This window comes from Amblyomma mixtum, chromosome 10, assembly GCF_055824585.1.
Source record: "Amblyomma mixtum isolate Tamu chromosome 10, ASM5582458v1, whole genome shotgun sequence".
NCBI classification, from domain to species: Eukaryota; Metazoa; Arthropoda; class Arachnida; order Ixodida; family Ixodidae; genus Amblyomma; species Amblyomma mixtum.
The window spans coordinates 126,677,098-126,694,000 of record NC_143021.1 but is presented as its reverse complement, the minus strand read 5'-3'; positions in this window follow the sequence as shown (position 1 = coordinate 126,694,000).

Below are 16,903 nucleotides of genomic sequence, written 5' to 3'. Positions count from 1 at the left end.
CCACGTTTGTGCCCCACAGGTGAGTGCCGGTAAGATACAGCTCTTGTAAACTTTTCTCTTCAGGGTTATTGACAAACTGCCATTCATGATCTCAGAGAACCTGCCATATGCGCTGCACCCCATTCTTATTCTTATAATTACTTGCCTCTCATGGTCGCCATCAGTTTTCACAACCTGCCCTAAGTCGGCATATTCTCTTACTACTTCCAGCACCGCGACATCAACTGCGAATTGCTGTTCTCTTGCTAGACTGTTGAATATTACTTTGGTTTTCTGCACCTTGATTTTTAGCCCCACCGTTCTGCTTGTCTAATTCAATGATCATGCTTTGCAGCTCATGTCCTGAGTGACTTAGCAAGGCAATGTCACAAGCGAATCGCAAATTACTTAGGTAATCTCCATTAACTCTTATCCCCAACTGTTCCCGTTTCAGGCCCCGGAATACCTCCTGTAAGCAGGCAGTGAATACCATTGTCAAGATCGCGTCTCCCTGCCGGACACCTTTCCTTATTCGAATTGTATTGCTGACTTTATGCTGGAGTATGGTATCTGAGCAGTCGTTATAAATACCTTGAAATATTTTCACATAACACTCTTCTGCACCTTGATTCCGCAATGCCTACATGGTAGCTGAGAATTTCACTGAGTCAAATGCTTTCTCGTAATCAATGAAGACTATATATAGAGGTTGCTTATATTCTGCGCATTTCTTTGTCACCCCATTGATACTGTGAATATGGCCTATATTCGAGTATCCTTTACGAATGCCTTCTTGAACATTTGGGTGTGTGAAGTCTAAGGTTGCCCTGACTCTAATAGAGATTACCTTAGCAAATGCCTTGTAGGCAACGGACAGTAGGCTCATCGCTCTGTAGTTCTTCAAGTCCTTGGCTTCTCCTTTCTTGAGAATTAAGATAATGTTAGAGTTCTTCCAAACTCCTAGTACGCTAGAGGTGGCAAAGCATTGCGTATACAGGTTGGCTATTTTCTCTCGCACAATCTCTCCTCCGTCTTTCAACAAGTGTGCTGTTACCTGATCCTCATCAGCTGCTTTCCTCCTTTGCAGTGCTCCTAAGGCTGTCTTTACTTCTTCCTTCGTTACCCTTACGGACCAGCGGTTATCTTGCTTTCGCATTACTTGTCCTGCTCAAGCCCATTTCTTCCTCTTGATTTCGACTAGGATGTCATTACCACGTGTGATCCGGGGCCCACCCTTCTCGCTTCATGGCTCTCAAAGCTACACAAATCATTTATCCTTCTGTAGCTCGCTGCATTGTCCCTAACTTAAGATGACCCCTCTTTGTTAGTCTCCACGCTTCTGCCGCATAGGTGAGTACCGGTAACATACAGCTGCCCTATACTTTTCTTTTGAGGGATATTGGCAACCTGCATTCATGACCTCGAAGAACCTGCCATATGCGCCCACCTCGCGGTTCCCTTGCGAGGCTGTTGAGCACTACTTTTCTGAATGTTAATTTTTATACCCACCGTTCTCCGCTGCCTAACTCATTGCCCCTGTTTTCCAGCTCATCTCCTGGGCGAGTTAGCAAGGAAATGTCATCAGCGAATCGCAAATTTTTTAGATATTCTCCATTAACACTTATCCTAAAATGTTCCAAATGCAGGCGTCGGAACAAGTCCTTGTAATAGACAGTCAATAGCATTGGCGAGATGGTGTGTCCTTCCCTGCCACCCTTTCTTACTGTAATTTTATTGGTGTCTTTATTACTGACTTCAGTCGTTAGAGATATCTTCCAGAATTTTCGCATAAAACTCTTCTACACCCTGATTCCTCAATGCCTGTATGACAGCTGACGTCTCCACGGAGTCTAATGCTTTAGCGTAACGAATGAAAGAGATACATAGGAGTTCGTGATATTGTGCTCATTTCTCAATAATCTGATTGATATTGTGAATATGGTCTATTGTCCAGTATCCTTTACGAAACCCTGCGTGATCATTTGGTTGATTGGAATCTCAGGCTGCCGTAATTCTATTTGCGATTAACTTAGTAAATACCTTGCAGATGCCCTTAGACCGTAATAATTCGCTATCATCATCAGTAAATGATGATAGTGAATTATTAGTGAATCAGTTACTTCCCGTCACGTTGCAGGCGACGGGAAGTAACTTGATCAGTCTAAAGTTTCTCAAGGCGTAGCCGTCGCTTTTCTTATTAACATATAGTTAGCTTTCTTAGTATTTTTGTTTTTGTTTATTTCTGACCTACATTGCGCAAATTAAGTAAAAGCAAGCAAAAGGTAGTTCCGCACCTGACAATGGCCTGCTCTTCCTATACAATGAAACCTATCCAAACACTAAAACACACTATCGCACTGATTAGGACTAATACATTGTAGGTAGCATAGTAAGCATAGGTATGCTCGAGGTCATAGGGCATTGAGTCTACAGTGTGGCTAGTTTTTCTCGCCCAACCTACCTTCCATTCTGCAAGAGATCGGCGGTTATCTAATCTTCACCAGCTGCTTGCACCTTTGCATTGCTCCTACGACTTTCTTTACTTCCTCTTTGCCGGATGTCTCGTTGCACTGCCCTCCTGCAACTCTCATTAATGTTCTGATTACGTTGATGACTGCATAGATTTGCCTATAATTCTTCAGCTACATTAACTATCTTCTGTGTATTTCTAATGACATTGCCTTCTTTGTCTCTTAGCGCATGCATCTGGTGTTTACCTATGCCTAGTTTTCTCTTCACTGCTTTTAGGCTACCTCCGTTCTTGAGAGCATGCTTTATTTCTCTATATTAAGCTGCATTATGTTGGCTACCTTGGCCTTATTTATTAACTTTCATAGCTCTACCAGTTCTGTTCTGTCCATTGGGTTAGTCGTCTGTATCCTCTGGCGTTTCTATATCCCACTTTTTTTCTCCTGAGATAGCTTGCCGGTATCCTGTCCAACGATCCTACCGCCTACTTCTATTACTAACTCCGTAGTGATAACCATGACATAATTGTAGATTGCTTGAACTTTATTATCGCCGTCGTATGATACAGCGGAATATCTGTTGTGCAGCAACATTCTCGATTCCTCTACTTTCCTTCTTACCGCTAACTCGTTAATGGGCTTTCGCTTCATTGATTTCTGCTATTCTCTGTTCAGGTCTATGCTAATTCTAGACCTTACCATTCTGTGATCGCTACAAGGCACCTTTCCGAGCACCACCACATCCTCTACGATGCCAGGATGAGCGCATAGTGTAAAATATATTTCATTTTTATTCGACCATAGCGGCTCTTCCGCATCCACTTCCTGTTCTCTCATTTCAGGAAGAAGGCATTGATGATTAGTAAGTTACTTCTATCAAAGAACTCTACTAATAACTTTTCCATGCTATTCCTGGAGGCGATAGTAGCCTACCGCATAGTTTCTGGCCGGCTTCTTCCCTACCTTCGCACTGAAGTCACCCATTAGTGCAGTGTACTGTGATTTTAAGGCGAAAGCCTTTAATGCCTCATCCTGTCGTGACCAAGGAATGTTAGCAAATGTGTCCGCATTTCGGCGTCAGTACTTAAAAAAAAAACTGTCGAGGCTGGGAATTGAACCAGCGCATTTGGCATTTGAAGTGGAGACGGAACCAATCCGCCACGACGGCTCAGGATTTGGGTATGAATAAAGGCGCATCTAATGAATGCATGGGCTTCCTAAACAAAGTAAAAAACCTAAAGAAGGAAAAAAAGAAACAAGCAAAGATAAAAATAAAGAAAAAATAAAAATAAAGCAAAAAAAATAAAGCAAAAAAATATGACAGCAAAAAAAAAAAAAACAAAGTGCGCCAGGAAGCGCTTTCGCCTTGCAGCACTTTGGAGAGCCAAAGTTCCCCCTGAATATTTGCTTTGTTCATTGCCGACGCCACGTCTTCATAGAATCTTCGAACAATCTTGTCATCATGGATGGATGTAAGCGAGTAGACCTGCACCACTTTCATCTTGTACCTCTCATTAAGCCTAATTGCGATAACTGTCAATCTCCCGTTAATATAGTAGAACTCCTCCATGTTGCCAACAATATACTTATTGTTTAGAAATCCCACACCTAGTTCTCGTCTGTCGTCTGTCTGCTAATCCAATATTGCACAACACATAGTAGTTTATATGACTAACTATTCCACATACACTTTTACGCTATGTAGACACGCATTCTCACAACCGATCACGCGTGGTGTTAAATTGCAACACAGGTTCGTTGTTGAGCTCTGTTCGAGTGGCATATACAACACACAGTTGCTCAGTGCATCCTGCATCATCGTCATCACCAAATACTATGCGGTTTCGAAAAGAACAGGGAGATATGTGAGGAGATACCAGCTGCGTGTTGTGTTCTCCGTCATTCAGTTCCGATTTAGGTACAAAACGGCTGCCATCTGAAAATCTTTCTGAATTCGATCTTGTGGCTATTAATGTTAAAAATAATCAGCAATAAAAGCATCACAAACAGAGGACCTTTATCTTTTTCTCAAAAGAGTTTGAGCTGAAAATAAAGAAACTTTTGTAACTTTCGCCATCTGGCCACGCTTCCGCTCACAGAAGCGCGGGCCGCGCGTTATCGTGTTTCCTGTATGCATGACATATGTTACACGCCAAATAGGACGGTGTAATCCACCTGCCCCTTGATCCCCTGGAGCGCTGTTCGCTGGCAACATTCATCGGCAATATAGTCAAGTTTCTCTCTTACGTACACCGTTCCATCCGACCAATTCGTGTTTTTTTTTAAACATGAAATGCTTTTAGCTCCCGTTGTCGGCAGTGAGGTGACGTCACGCCGAGACCGAGAGCCATCATCCGGGCACTGAAATCCACTAAATTCCAGTCAGCCGGCCTCTGAAACGAGAACATCCGGGCACCGTACGAGACTTAACGAGATTTAACGAGACTCTCTAAGCCCTCCTACACGACCGGCATGCAAGCGCCGGTTGGTCTCCAAACGAGTCACAAAAAATAACTGCTGCCAGTGCCTTCTCAATGTTTATCAAGATATCAGTCGAGCTGTGCGTTTCATAATGCACGGAAATAAAATTTCAGATTTCTAATAGCACGTGCAAAAAGCACATAAATGCCACGATACACTTCCTTGTCATACGTGATCTCTTAGGGGCTTCGCGCATCGAAGCAAAGCCGCGCAGGCGCACAGGGGCCCGGGGGAGAAGCGCTGCGTTCAAAGGGCAAGGCATCGCGCCGAACGGGTGGTGGCGTTCCTCCCTTCCTTTACGGTGCGGTTCGGGTGTCCACCGAGATGGCAGAGAATTACTGCGCCATTTCCTTTCCTCAAAAAAACCTTGCGTTCAAATGGCAAGGGATCGCGCTGAACGGGTGGTGGCGTTGCTCCCTTCCTGTACGGTGCGGTTCGGGTGTCCACCGAGATGACATTAGGCCCGTAAACATTTCATGCTTACTCTACTCTCGGTTACGGGAGAGGCAGAGATTTTTTTTATGCGAACCATACTACTTTAGCTACCACTTCAGCCCTTCGCCGTGGTTATGCGCCTCCAAATCACGTGATACATGACGTCACACCACGTGACACGATGACGTCACGACAGTAGAGAAACGGGGGCCCACCTCGCGCCGTTGCTGTGGTTGTGCGCCTCCAAATCACGTGATACATAACGTCACACCACGTGACGCGATGACGTCACGACAGTGGAGAAACGGGGGCCCACCTCCCGCCGTCTCTGTGCGCCTCCAAATCACGGGATACATGACGTCACGCCACGTGACACGATGACGTCACGACAGTGGAGAAACGGGGCTCCAACTTGTGCCGTCGCTGCGGTTGCACGCCGTGTGAATCACGTGGTATGGTGACGTCCACTCCCGCGCATTTCGAACGTGCGTTCACACTCGGTGTAGGTGAAACGCTCGCTCCAGCGGGCAGCGTTGTCCTGTGTACTTCTCCTCCTTGTGATTGCGTCCTTTTCGCTGGTTTTCTACATACCATGCACCAACTGGCCCAACAAGCTACGCTTCTTCAATACTAGGCGGACGCGGCTTCCGTGGCAATCCAGGCGCTCACCCAACGCGCGTCTCGGGGTTAGTCGGCGTTCCGCTGTAGCCATGCCGTTGTCTTCCCCCACCACGAACGCTTCTAGTGGTTGTATTAAAATGACCAAGTATTCAACCAAGGAAAGCCACGTATTACCAAGCCTAGCCATCAATATGCTTCGCATCTGACCAGGGTTAACCAAGTTAAGCCTCAGCCATTTTTTTCTCAGGCAGTGGTCACCCACCTGACATTGGACAGTGAGGCAAAAAAATCGTCTGCGATTTCATCGGTTGGCAGGGAGCGAGAAGCTGTACTCTCTAGTGTTATTTTAATAATATCACTCGAGCTACGACTGTTCGCTCAGTAGATCAGTGCGCTATCATGGAACGAGCCGGCAAACTCCACGAGAGTGGCTGCATGCGCACGAACCGCACTACTGGGTAACAGTCATTAAGCTCCTTATGTCTTTATGTTCCTTAAGCTGCGCACGGCCGGCGGTTGTTTTCTGCAGTTATCGCATTGTTTGGAATGTTCAGAGTGATCCACGTGACGTTAACGGCTTGCAGCATGGTCAGTTTTGCAGCGAATCTCACAGTAAGCATTTTGCTTGTTGTTGTATTAGAGAGGCTGATATTATCTGATGCTGTTCGCGTCAGACCGCTCTGTGCGCTAAGAGGCACGCAGCACGTTCGACCGGCTGAAACCAGGCGCTTTTACTACATTCGGCTGGCTCTTTCCAAGCGCTCGCCTCTCTTGAGGGCGCCTCGAAGCGTTCCGAATTTATTCGCATAGCGTTTGGATACCTTGCAAAAATTCAGCCCAACAAAGGGATGAGCACAAAGGAAGAAGACACAGACGAGCCGAACTCGCCCAGCTCAGCACAATCGGGGAAAGTATCAGCGCGAACCAACAAGAACGAAAGAGACAGAAGAATGAGGACAAGGGCTGAACTAAGAAAAAAATGTTCATTTTCAAACGGGCCATATTATATACAATCCAAAACGCCAAGAGCCCAGTGGCTTGGGCATCCATGACAGTGCAAGCAGAGCCGGCGCAAAACTGAACATTATCATTGAAGGCCAGATACCAGTAAAATCTCACTGTCATGCAGCCAAACGCTGAAGGGAGTAACGAAGTTAATAAGCACAGAATGCGTCTTTAATTCACAGCAAAATTAGAGTCAGCACGGCGAAGCGAAAGTAGAGCCAAAGGAAAACGCTCAACGAGAACAAAACAAAATACAGGCAACAACAACAACTTGTCTCTGTGGCTAAAAGAAATTCCAAATTGCCATCAAATCCAGGAGGTCATGGGAAATCAGAAGGCGGATTCACCAGCGTTGTCGGCCGCTACAATCGGTCCCTGCGCTTGCCTCGGCCCCCAGCAGCTGTAGTAGCAGGCTGAAGCCGACGACGAATCCAGAGGACCTGCCACCGGCTCTCATTGCATCTGCGCAATAGTTCCACAAGAATCAGCGAGAGGCGTTCCGCGTTATAGGGGCAGCATGAAGTCATATTCAGACTGGATGTGGACGACTGTGTACATTTTTGATTTTTTTTTTAATTCCACATCAAGATGTTCTAAAGTGTCCCTAAAGAGTTCTCTAATAAGTAATATTAAAATAATGTAACTATTATATTATACTAATTGATATGTTCTAAACATTATTAACATTATTTTATAGCTGAAAGGTTCTTGAGAAAATCTAAATTATGTCGTACACTTGCCTTCAATTGAGCAGGAGACAGAACTTCCAGCGCACGCATCCGCCGTAGAACTACATGTTGCATGGAATCACAGGTGGAGATGAGCCAGACACATCACACAGGGCAAGATAGCCGGCGCGGTAGACGTTGTCAATGTTGTCCCGATCCACGCATACCAGCAACCGTGGATCGTATCCTAGCGCTGCGCGTAGAGCTGTCAGCAATGGCTGATAAATTGTGGCCCGCAAGTAGTCGACGGCCAGCAAAGGCTGCCCCGGAAACAGAGCTACATACACTTCGCAGTACGTCTCTATCGGGCAGTCTGGCTCTTTGATCAGCAAGCAGGCAGTGAACACAGCCCTGCGCACTCTCCACTCAATAGTTGCTTCGCGTTCGCCAACCGCCAAGGAAGCCGCAATGCGCCTCTGCAGAGAGGGACACTCAATAAAAGTAGGCGCAGTCGTAAGACGGAAGACCCGCCACACAACTAATCGCTGGCGCTGCGCCATCCAGCCGCGCAGGCATGCTATCCGCCGGAGACGGATTTCGTCGCTCTCAGCAGCTTGGACAGCTTCGCATAACGCACCGTGAACATCGGAGGGCGGCAGTTCCCGAAGTAGCGGCAACCATGACAAGTTCTCTTCGTCCAAGCGCAACAGTTGCTCTGCACGGAATCCACACAGCAGAAATTGCAGGTTTGACATCTGGATATCCGCCATTGAGGAGCCGAGTTGTGGTACTGATGCGGCGATGGTTAGCCTGCGTTCGTCGGCGTAAGGAAGTGCACACCCCTCTCGATAAGTTAACAAACGCAATCACTTCCCTGGCACAGCTGTTTCCGTTGCCCACAAGTAGATGTGCGGCTTAAAACTGCACTTCTGAGTGTTGCTGCTGATACACCTCATTCTATTCAGGCCGTATTTATGGGTGGTTCCATCTAATGACTGGCGTCAAGCCCTCTACCGGGCGCAATGTACTGAAAACGTCACTCAAAGGCACTATATCATTCTATGCTTTGTCATCCTGCATAGATTTTATGAAAGATTCGGAAGTATTTATCAAAGAAGAAGCACTGTCAAGCGGGCCCAAAATGAAAAAAAAATGCGCACAATAAATTTTACAGATAATATGAAATCATGTGAAGCATTTTTTAGAAGCATATGCGTTAAGGGCTTACCAGCGTCTCTATAACAAGTTACTGGCTGGTTGTCCACATAACTCTTCGTTCTTTAATGCTGGCTGGCTAAGTACCTGCCCTTTCACGGGATTATTCTTGTGTGGGCGGGGCACAAAAAAAATGTTTGGTTTGGTGTATGGGGTTTAACGTCCCAAAGCGACTAAGGCTATGAGAGACGCCGTAGTGGAGGGCTCCGGAAATTTTCGACCACCTGGAGTTCTTTAACGTGCACGGACATCGCACAGTACACGGGCCTCTAGAATTTCTCCTCCAAAGAAATTCTAGCCGCCGCGGCCGGAATCGAACCCGCGTCTTTTGGGTCAGCAGCCGAGCACCATAACCGCTGAGCCACCGCGGTGGCTCAGAAAAAAAAATGTTATCGAGTGGTCTAGGTGAGAGGAACAAACAGCATGTGTTCACGACGCCAGCTGGAGGCCAATGCCATTGTTCAATGTGGGTGCCTACTAGCTTTATCGATCGACGCACACCTCTTAAGCAAGTCATTCTGATAACTGTTTTTTAAGCGACAGTAATATTCTTACTTGATCAACACCACAAAAAAATAAATTAATTTAAAAAAAAAACCTGTGCACCTTGGTTTCTGTGGCTGTTGGCTTATAACGAGCCCCTCATTCCCCTTCCCTTGTTTGCTTAATTGCTTAGCGAGGGCCTCGGTTCTGGCAGCCTTGATGCCATAGGAAGCATCAGAGGGTTCTCACACAGCTTCCACCCTCGCCGTTCGATGGCGTTCTACGTCACACCAGCGGTAGCCCAGGACGTTCCACGTCCGCCTTTTACGAACATGAGTGGCGCTGATGAACACTCAAGGTTAGGTTATTCGTAAACATAAATACCCCCAAAAGCAGAAGGTTTGACAGCCGTCGCCGTAGCTCAGAGGTATGGCACCGGACGCGTAATTCGGAGGTCGTGGGTTCGGATCCCACCGGCGGCATGTGGTTGTTTTTTCTTCTGATTTTCTAATCAATTAGCTTTAAGCGACAGTAATATTCTTACTTCATCAAAACCACAAAAAATAAATGAATTTAAAAAAGAACCTGTGCACCTTGGTTTCTGTGGCTGTTGGCCTCTCTCATATTTGTAACGAGCCCCTCATTCCTCTTCCCTTGTTTGCTTAATTGCTTAGCGAGGGCCTCGGTTCTGGCAGCCTTGATGCCTTAGGAAGCATAAGAGGGTTCTCACACAGCTTCCACCCTCGCCGTTCGATGGCGTTCTGCGTCACACCAGCGGTAACCCAGGACGTTCCACGTCAGCCGCTTACGAACATGGGTGGCGCTGATGAACACACTGTCAAGGTTAGGTTATTTGTAAACATAAATACCCCCGAAAGCAGAAGGTTTGACAGCCGTCGCCGTAGCTCAGAGGTAGAGCACCGGACGCGTAATTCGGAGGTCGTGGGTTCGGATCCCACCGGCGGCATGTGGTTGTTTGAATGCGAATCATACTCCTTTAGCTACCACTTCACCCCTTCACCGTGGTTATGCGCCTCCAAATCACGTGATACATGACGTCACACCACGCGACACGATGACGTCACGACAGTAGAGAAACGAGGGCCCACCTCGCGCCGTCGCTGTGGTTGTGCGCCTCCAAATCACGTGATACATGACGTCACACCACGTGACACGATCACGTCACGACAGTGGAGAAACGGGGGCCCACCTCGCGCCGTCGCTGTGGTTGCGCGCCTCCAAATCACGTGATACATGACGTCACACCACGTGACACGATGACGTCACGACAGTGGAGAAACGGGGCTCCAACTTGTGCCGTCGCTGCGGTTGCACGCCGTGTGAATCACGTGGTATGGTGATGTCACACTCCCGCGCATTTCGAACGCGCGTTCACACTCGGTGTAGGTGAAACGCTCGCTCCACCGGGCAGGCGGACGCGGCTTCCGTGGGAATCCAGGCGCTCACCCAACGCGCGTCTCGGGGTTAGTCCGCGTTCCGCTGTAGCCATGCCGTTGTCTTCCCCCACGACGAAGGCTTCTAGTGGTAGTATTAAAATGACCAAGTATTCAACCAAGGAAAGCCACGTATTACCAGGCCTAGCCATCAATATGCTTCGCATCTGACCAGGGTTAACCAAGTTAACCCTCAGCCATTTTTTTCTTCTGCTTTTCTAATCAATTAGCTTTAAGCGACAGTAATATTCTTACTTGATCAACACCACAAAAAAATAAATAAATTAAAAAAAATGGCTGAGGCTTAGCTTAGGTTAAGCCTAGTCAGATGCGAAGCATATTGTCGCCGAGTTGCATATCGAGCACGCCGCTTGGCTAGACGTTCTTCACGCTCTTCATCAGTTGTGAATACAAGGGGGGGTACTGCGCACAAAAAGACAAGGACAAGAAGATAACACAACAAGCGCAACAACCTAAGCTTAACCTGCGCTTGTTGTGTTATCTTCTTGTCCTTGTCTTTTTGTGCGCAGTACCCCCCCTTGTATTCACCATGATTGACCGACTAGCCCAACAACGTACGCTCTTCATCAGTCTCTGTAGCATGCCGCAACTTTTGCTTCTCATTCCAACGAGCAGCCCTGTCTCCAGGAGGCATCTCTATCCCGTGTACGCCTAGCAGAGGCAGGCGCACCCCCTTGTATACCGCCGCTCCAGCATCACGTGTTCACTACAGCGCACCTAGCGGCAGAAGCAGGAAACACATTGGTCGCGACGCCTCGCGCGACGGCGCGAGCTGGGCCCCCTTTCTCATCTGCTGTGACGTCACGCACCACGTGGTCATCCTTGGTCACGACGCCTCGCGCGACGGCGCGAGTTGGGCCCCCGTTTTTCATCTGCTGTGACGTCACGCATCACGTGGTATGACATGGAGGTCACGAAAGGTCAATGGTAACGACACCGCCGCGATCGAGGAGCTGGGTTGGGCTATTTTAGTATGCTTCGCATAAAAAACCTGTGGACCTTGGTTTTTGTGGCTGTTGGCTTCTCTCATGTTTTTAGGGAAGGTAGGATAAAAGTATATAGAATCTGCCTCGGCACAGGTGGCACTGGAGTTGTTCTATTTGCCGTCTAAATACTGGCGCTTGCAGCCGCTTGCACGGCTACAAACGTGAGAGCACGCGCTTAAAGATTTGGGGCCCGCGTTCGGCACATATCATTTATTGCCTAGCTTTTCTCGGCGCAGCTCAGATAGCTGACCGAGTGCCACGAAATCTGCGTGCTGCTCTCGCTGAGTGTTTGCTATGGCGTTGAAATCGACGCGGAAAACTTCAGCGCAGGTTCCCGGTGTATATACTGGTAGCGTTCATTTCATATAGAAGCCCATACGTTCAATACATGCCAACTTGTGGATGGAAGCGAGCGCATTCTATGGCACGATTGCAAAGTCGAGGCCATCAATACTGTAACGAACCAGAAGAATGGCGGCCGCAGTCGTAGACGGAAACCTCTGAGCGGCCGAGTTGATTCCCAAAAATGTAGCCCATGCCAACCGCCACTAATGCGACTGTGTCCTCATAGTCCTCTTCTTGAATCAGCTCGGAGGTAGCGCTGGTGAGGCAAGTGACATTTGTCCCTCCACCGTAAAACGAAATCATCAAGTTGATGCGAAGCAAAATATTTAACAATGAATAGAAAAGCAAAAAAAGGAAATGTCGACAGGAAAAGCACAGAGGAAAGTTGAGAAATATAGTCGATAAGGAATAGAAACCGAAAAAAATCTGGAGACACTTTGGCGACTAAAGTGGTGTAACGCGAAAGCCTGAGTACAGCATTCTGCCACGAATGTGGTTGTGAATGATGATTGAAGTACTGCCAGCGAATGACGCGTCCATTGGTTGTCTGCTTGTTTCACTGATGTGTGGTTAAGATGTTAAGCTTCGCCTGTAAGAGTGGAACGCGACAGCGTCTTGCAACGCTGCCAGGAAGTCCACAGAACGCCATCGCCCATTCGGCTCTACGCCTTGCTGGACGGTGAATTTTTTTTTGAGGAAAGGAAATGTATCTCTCTCGCATATCTGGGTGGACACCTGAACCTCGACGTAAGGGAAGGGGGAAGATGGGAGTGAACGAAGATGCCGTATTAGCTAGACGCGCCTTTGTTCATTCCAAACCATTCAGCTGGCATGGCGGAGTGGCTAGCGTGCTCGTCTCGCACTCCGGAGGCCCTGGTTCGATTCCCCAACTCGACCAATTTCGTACTCGGTTTTATTGATTTATGCGGTCTGACTAGAAAGGTTAATTAGGCTCCTTGATATTTACATTACTGTAATTATATCCATCGTGTTCTGTCATTCACCTGTCAAATGTTGGAACTGTCTAGGATGTTCGACACAATGTATATGAAACGAGAAACGTCGGAACGAGCAACGTCGAACTGTGTGGGGAAGTGGGTGGTAGTGGAGCTTCGGCCGCTTATCTGTTTTTTAGCAGCGTCTGTTTCCGCGGACGCGGTTGTTGCTGCGACGCGCGTCTTTCTTTTCTTTTCCTCTTCTGACTTCTTGATTCTCCTTTATCTTAATTAGGCTAATTGATTAATTAAGCAATTAACTAAACACAGTCCCACTTAGTTGGAGCATCACTATACGATCCCTTTAATGGGTTGCATGGTTGCTAGCCAAAGTACGATTGGCCCCATTTGAAATTCGCGCACTGTGACGTCACGAGCATTTTGACCAATTGAAAAGCGTGACATTTCTGTCGACAACTGCTTACAACGATGAGGCATTAAAGGCTTCCGCCTTAAAAGTTGTTAATATCATGCACAGAACGAGAGCGTAGATTAAAATACAGCGCAAAGCACTGCAGTCACGCGAGAGCTGCGATTTCAAGCCACCCAAAGGAACAGCATCAATTCGTAGCCGCCGATGGCCGCACTTCCATTAGGAACGACTTTAAAATTCACGTTGCCGACGCGGCGGAAGACTTTATACGGTCCTAATAGCGGAGCGCCCCGTCACTGTGCCTCAGTGGCTACGGCGCTCGGCTGCTGGCCCGAAATACTCGGGTTCGATCCCGGCCGCGGCGGCTGAATTTCGACGGAGGCGAAATTCTAGAGACTCATGTACTGTGCGATGTCAGTGCATGTTAAACAACCCGAGGTGGCCGCAATTTCCGGCGCCCTTCACTACGGCGTTTAACGCCTATAAAACAAACCTAAGAGCGGAGCAGCTGTGTTTCTAACAACCCTTTTTGGCTTACAGGGGCCCACACCCATTCGCGCTCAGTTGATAATAGGCGCTCAGTGGACTTTCCTATGGCGGAGGTTGTAATATCGGGAGCCCGTGTGTTCCTGCGGCTTCATGCGGAATCGAGCCAGCTGACGGGATTGATGACTGTTACGGCGAAGCTGCCCGCATCTAGTGTGACGTCGTCATCAGCGCACACCAGGGCAGCACAGATAATCAGACCAATATTGGAAGCATAGTGGCAAAGGCCGGTCCTACAGAGGACCTTTCTGAAGCCATCCATTTCCAATATTGGGCCGAGTTCCTGTGCTGCTTGGGCAGAAGCACCGGTTCCATGTCATCCGCCCTTCTGTAAAAATGCGGAACGGGATAAAACGTGCTGTTCCCTGAACTGCGGTTTTATTCGCGAAGGTGACGTATGGGAGTTTTGGTGCTTTGTTTTGTGTTCCACATCCACGTGCATGCAAGTCATATCCGCCAGCGACTTTTTCAGCCATTCTTTTTAAGAACCAGTCATCCGGAGTTGGTCTCTTCCTCCTCCATGTCGATGCCACCAGGCGAACACTGTGCGACAATCATTTCAACCGAAATTCTCATTACAAGGTTCGTAAAGACGTGGAATTGGGGGTACATAGGTCGCCGGTTCGAACCCCTACCATGAGCTAGGCTGTAACTTAACTAGTAAGTTTAGGCAGCACAAAACTATTAACCCTATGAAGTCAACCGGAACATTCTGCGGCAAACGGTTGGCCCCAAATTTTACACGAATGTCCGGCCGCGCTCCTGCCGTGGTGACCCGAGCCTCAACATAGAGCGACCATGCCCAGCAGTGCGCCCCACAAAGGCGCAATGCTTCCTGGTTTCCGTGCGGGAACCAGTTCCAGCCGATCGCCTCATCGACATCCTCGAGGAGGTGGTCGGAGTCGGTGGGCTGACGTACTTGCAGCACCTCAGAGGGTTACGTTTCCTGGCTGCCGTGGCTTCCGTGGCGCAGGCGGCGAAAATGGTGGCGGTGGGCTCGCTGCTCATCGCCGGAAAGGAGGTGCTACTGGAGCAGATGGGAGTTCCACTGGTGCACGTGACGGTTTTCCGTCTACCCCTGTGCGTCAGCGACGAGGACCTCGCCGCGGCGTTTTCACCGTACGCGAAGGAGCGCGCCATCACGGAGACCGCCTTCCAGTCCAAGAACCACATCGGGAACGGAACGCGCCTGGTGAAGCTCGAGATGACCCGGGCTCCACCGAACTTCCTGACCGTTGCCGGGACTCGAGCCATGGTCGAGTACAGCAGCATGAGGCACGTCTGTTCCCGGTGCGGCGCCGAGGGCCACTTCGGCGCCGCGTGTAAGGCGCTGCGCTGCGGCCGGTGCGGCGCCTACGGGCACGTCAGCGCCGACTGCAAACCCGTATGGAAGAGGTGCGGAGGCGACCACCCGTCCTCCGACTGCGTCGTGCCGCGGTCCTAAGCGGCGGTCGCGGCTGCTGCGGCAGCCAGACCTTCCCAGGCGCCTGGTGTGCAACCCGGGCCGAAGGCGACACCTGAGGGGGCTGGCGCCGGTTCGAGCGACGTTGCACAGGAGGCGGTGGTGAGCCCTGTCGAGGGAGCTGAGCTGCGGGGCTACGCCGAGACCAGGCCCGCTGACGACCAGGCGGGCACGGAGCCGACGGACGCCTCGTCCGACCAATTCGCGGCGGAGCTGTCCACGGGCAACTCCGACGCCGCGGAATCGACCTCGTCCGAGTCGGACGACTCGCAGGGCGAGTCCTCTTTTGGGGACCCTCCGAGTTTGGAGGCCTCGCTCTTTGACGCGCCCACGGCGGCGCAGCACGAGGGCACGGGCACAGACACCGCGTCGCCTTGCTCGCCCTCTCCCAGTGACGCCCTGCACACGCCCGTGAAGGACGCCGAGAGCAGCGATGGCTCAAGCGAGTCGCGACCGAAGGCGCCGCACATCCCGGTCGCCCTGCCCCCGCGGGGCCCGTGCGCAGCTAAGTTGGTGCGGGATGCCCGAGAGGTCCTCGACCTAGAGGACCTCAAGCGCTAGCTCTTCTCGTCGTCGGATGGCGGCGCGACCTGCTCTGCGGCCACCCAGGCGCCGAAGAAGAAACCTCGGACGGCGGACGAGGATGGCGTCCTCATGGACGTCGAGGGAAACGAATAGTTTCCGCCATGGCGCCTCCTCGCCGGACTTCAGGCCCTGCCGGGCCTTTTCCTCCTCCCCCTACTCGGCGGCCGCCCGAGCGCCGTTCTTTCGACGCTCTACGGCACCGTTATCTTTTCGGCGCGCTGGCTCCGTCGGCGCGTTTGGCGAACGATGGACGGTGTTTGTGCGGCGGTGCGTGTTGGTGCGTTATTGCCGCAGCCGCGCGCATCGGCCGGACCTTACCACCGCGCAACCGCTGGCACCGCTTGGCATCGTCGCCCCGTCGCCGCGGGGCCGCCAGCCAGGACGACGGGAGAAACCCCGGACCTGCCCCCCAGCAAGCGCCGCCCAGGAACCGGTGCTTGGCCACGCCTACATACTTTGCCCGACGAACTTTACTGTGAGTCCGTTGCCGTTTTCTTATGTTCACTGTTGTTGCTTTGTTTCTTCCTTTTATTTACATGATGGCATCTTTTCGTTTTGCTTCTTTTAACGCGCAACGTTTTCGGCACCCCGACAAGCAGCGGGAAGTGCTTCATCTTGCGCGTCCGCATCGAGTGGATGTTTTATTTTTACAGGAATGGAATTTTCGCACTCCTACTCACGTTCTTACTTTTCGTTCTCGTTGTAATGGAGATGCCTTTTTTTCGTTAGCGGACTCACGGTGTTGTGGCGTAGGCGTGGTTTTTCTCTCGCCGGCATATAG